Below are 4,911 nucleotides of genomic sequence, written 5' to 3' on the forward strand. Positions count from 1 at the left end.
GCTGGACCCTATGGTGGACTCCATACGGGTGTGTTTATATTTCCGTTGTGTCATGGACTTGACATCGGTAGTCACGTGATGTGACAAGCGCTTGAGGCGATATTGTCGTATGATGCGACGGCCAACGTCACGCGAGTGACGGGCGTGTGATGTGCACCTAGTCATGCTGACTTGACTAGGGTTTACGGCTAGCCCCATGATGGACTCCATGCGGATGTGTTTGTGATTGTTATTATATGTGTGATGCAAGTTATATGATAATGCATGTTACTATTGCTGCATGTGATTGGAATCATCGTTCTAACACCGTTCTCGCTGAGAACGGGTTTACCGGGTTCAATCCGGGCTACTCACTAAGCAGTTGCGCTTAGCCCTCGTGGTTTTACATTTTTCAAATCACGAGGACTACGCCTAGCGCACGGACGACGACGGCCTGAGAGAAGCAGCATCATGTACGGGATTTTATTTTGAACTCTGGGACTTGTATTCCCGCGTTTTGTACGGTTATGTTATGACTTTTCGGACATGTGTTGTTTTGCGATACTGATCGCTTGTATTTTCCGCTGCTTACTCTGGTTTGATTAAAAATGTTTTTGGATTTCGTGATTTTGCTTCCGCGACTTATTATTTTACTTTATATCGTCCATGTGGCACAGCCCATATACTGTACACGGGTTACGGGTGTCACATCCCACGAATTTCCTGATCCAAACAGCTTCCTTAGCTGCATCCGACGCTGCTATGTACTCGGCTTCTGTAGTCGAATCTGCCACGGTTGGCTGTTTGGAACTCTTCCAACTGATAGCCCCACCGTTCAGGCAGAAAACATAACCTGACTGCGATCTGAAGTCATCTCTGTCGGTTGGGAAACTAGCATCGGTATAACCACTTATAGCGAGCTCGTCTTCCAATCCGCCATACACCAAGAACAAATCCTTAGTCCTTCTCAAGTACTTAAGGATGTTCTTGACCGCAATCCAGTGAGCCTCACCTGGTGTAGACTGATATCTACTAGTCATGCTCAATGCATATGATACATCCGGACGAGTACACAACATGGCGTACATGATGGATCCAATTGCCGAGGCATATGGAATCCTACTCATGCGCTCTTGCTCATCCTGTGTCCTTGGACACTGAGTCTTGCTAAGAGCAACGTCATGTCCCATTGGCAAGGCACCCCTCTTGGAGTCTTGCATCTTGAACCGATTCAAGACCTTGTCAATGTATGTACTCTGACTTAGACCAAGAAGCCTTCTCGATCTATCTCTATAGATCTTGATTCCTAGAATATAGGCGGCTTCTCCTAAGTCCTTCATCGAAAAGACCGATCCTAGCCAGGATTTTACTCCTTGCAAGGTAGGAATGTCATTTCCGATGAGCAATATATCATCCACATAAAGTACAAGGAAGACCACTGCGCTCCCACTGACCTTCTTGTAAACGCATGGCTCATCTTCGTTTTGCAGGAAGCCAAACGTTTTAACTGCCTCGTCAAATCGAAGATTCCAACTCCTCGAAGCCTGCTTCAGTCCATAAATGGATCTCTGAAGCTTACACACCTTCCTCGGACTCTTAGGATCGACAAAACCCTCGGGTTGTGTCATGTACACATCCTCGAGCAAATTCCCGTTAAGGAATGCGGTCTTGACGTCCATCTGCCATATCTCGTAGTCATAATACGCAGCTATGGCCAGCAGAATCCGTATGGATTTAAGCATCACAACTGGTGAAAAGGTTTCATCATAGTCGATACCATGAAGCTGCCGAAACCCTTTCGCTACGAGTCGTGCCTTATAGGTATGCACGATGCCATCCATGTCGGTTTTCTTCTTGAAAACCCACTTACATCCAATGGTCTTAATACCATCGAATGAATCGACCAAAGTCCACACTTTGTTGTCGTACATGGATTGCATCTCAGACTCCATGGCCTGGTGCCATTTCTCGGAATCGGAACTCGCCACAGCCTCTGAATACGACGTAGGCTCGTCATGTTCTAACAACATGAGTTCGTCGTTTCCAGTCACAAGAAAACCATATCTTGTAGGCTCTTGGCGAATTCTACCAGATCTCCGAGGTTCACTAGGAGGTGCTGTCTCAACAACTCGTGATACAGGTTGGACTGTTTCGACCTGTTCGTTCGGTTCTTCGACTATTTGTGGTTCTCGAACTTCTTCGAGATCTATTCTACTCCCACTAACTCTCTTGGAGACGAACTCTCTCTCCAAGAAAGATCCATTCCGAGCAACAAACACTTTGTTCTCAGATGGGTTGTAGAACCAGTACCCTTTAGTTTCCTTAGGGTAACCCACAAATATGCATTTATCAGACTTGGCAGATAGCTTATCAGAAGCCAGACGTTTCACGTAAACGTCACATCCCCAAATCTTCATGAATGCTAACCTGGGACGCTTCCCAGTCCATATCTCATATGGAGTCTTCTGAACCGACTTTGTTGGACAGTTGTTCAGTATAAGCGCTGCTGTTTCCAAAGCATATCCCCAGAAGGATTTAGGAAGATCGACCTGACTCATCATAGACCGTACCATATCCAATAAGGTTCGGTTCCTCCTCTCGGAAACGCCATTCCATTGTGGCGTTCCAGGTGGAGTCAGCTGTGAGACAATCCCACAATCTGCCAGATAGTCAATGAACTCTTGGCTCATATACTCGCCACCTCGATCAGATCGAAGCAACTTGATCGTCTTGCCAAGTTGGTTCTGTACCTCGTTTCTGAAAATCTTGAACAATTCAAGCGTTTCAGACTTATGTCTCATCAAGTAGACATAACCGTACCTACTGAAATCATCAGTAAACGTAACAAAGTACAGATAACCTCCTCTAGCGGGAGAGCTCATAGGACCGCATACATCACTATGTATGAGTTCTAGCAACTCTGTAGCCCGTTCTCCTTTTCCAGAAAAAGGAGATTTTGTCATCTTGCCCATCAAACAAGAATCGCACGATTCAATTGACTCATAACCAAAAGAATCAAGAAGTCCATCAGAATGAAGCTTCGCAATGCGTTTCTCATTGATGTGACCAAGTCGACAATGCCAGAGATAGGTCGGATTTAAGTCGTTCGGCTTAAACCGCTTGGTACTAACATTATAGATCGACCTGTATCCAGATGGTTCATCTTCCAAAATATAAAGGCCATTAAACTGGTAACCTTTACCATAGAATAAATCGCCTCTATAAATGGACAGACATTTGTTCTCAATAACAAATCTGAAACCATCTGAGTCTAAGCATGAAATCGATATGATGTTCCTACTGATAGCAGGTACAAAATAACAATCATGCAACTCCAATACAAGGCCAGAAGGTAAAGTCAGATCATAAGTCCCGACGGTTAATGCAGCAACTTTTGCTCCATTCCCGACACGGAGATCTACTTCTCCCTTCGCCAATTGTCTACTTCCTCGCAGTCCCTGCACATTTGCACAAATGTGCGAGGCACATCCGGTATCTAATACCCATGAAGAAGAAGTACACAAGTTGGCCTCTATAATGAAGATACCGGAAATTGAAGCTTCTGCAAGCTTCTTCTTCCTCTGATCTTCCAGGTAGAGTCTGCAATCTCTATACCAATGCCCAATGGCATGACAGAAATAACACTCTTCCTTCTTGGGTTTGGACTTAGGCTTAGTGACAACACTTGTCAATTTCCTTTTGCCCTTACCTTTGGAACGCTTCCTCTTGCTGGAACTCTTTCCAACAATCACCATATCATTCTTCCCTTGGCTCCCAGCTTTCTCTTGGAATGACATATTCAACTGATCATCCATCAATGAATTGTCCATGTCATCTAATTGCTCACGCAATTCCGAAGACATCTTTCCAAGCATCAAGCTGGACACGTCCAGATCATCATCCTCATGCTTCCAATAAGCATCAATGATCGATCCAGAAGCCTTGGTCAGAGGCTTATCCTTCATAAGGATAGATCGCATGGTGAGATTAACCAGATTCCTGCAACAGATATACACTACAGAAAAAGACAAACAAACAGACAGAAAATATGCAAGTCACTTAGTACACTTACTAACACAGATAATAGATGCAATATGACAGGCTCCCACTAAGAAAAACACCCTCAATGAGTTTCCAAGTGAGCTAGGATCCATATTTCACATGCTTTTGAGTCAGCTAGGGCATGACGCTCAAAACCATGCTATTTAGGTAGACAACACTTTGTCAATCACATCCTATGTGATTCCTAGATGAGTATGGGATAGTGATACGCTATCACTGCATGTTCCTCATCCCATCCTTACCATCAGGTCCAAGTCCGACTTGATAACCCAATTCAAGCTCAACCATATTTGAGCTATGAGAATCACGATTTCTCCATACTGCCTCACCAAGATAGTCAGGCACGCTCAGCTAGGGCATGACCCGTAACCATGACGATCGAGGCCTTGACAGTTGCTCTACTAATGGGCGGTAATAGCTTGAGATTAAAACATGAGGCTTCATTTGTCTTGAACACCAGGATACCTTGACTGAATTCAAGTCATTCCAGTCAAGTTGTTCTGATCAACTCGGATGAACTACTCTTAGTTCCTTTGAGTCGTCCATATACAAAATCTCTTGGCCAAACAACATTTGTTTGCCTTAGATTCGATACCAGAACCCTCTCAATATCCTAATTCAGATATTTGATTCGAGACAACGATTGCACAATCAAAACTCTGAATTCTGGATTGTCATCAAGCTTGGTCTTAAGTGAGGCTTTGATTCCGATTCTGATAATCGATCCAACACAACAATTGTTCGATCAAAATCTGAATTCTGCAGAATCACGGATTGTCCAAGGTCCAAACCGACCGTCGGTTTAACTTTGGAAAAACCTGAACACTGGAACGGACGGTCCAGAGAAACACGTGGACCGTCCGTTCCAGA

This window comes from Tarenaya hassleriana, unplaced genomic scaffold (genome assembly GCF_000463585.1).
Source record: "Tarenaya hassleriana unplaced genomic scaffold, ASM46358v1 Cleome95, whole genome shotgun sequence".
Taxonomy (NCBI): domain Eukaryota; kingdom Viridiplantae; phylum Streptophyta; class Magnoliopsida; order Brassicales; family Cleomaceae; genus Tarenaya; species Tarenaya hassleriana.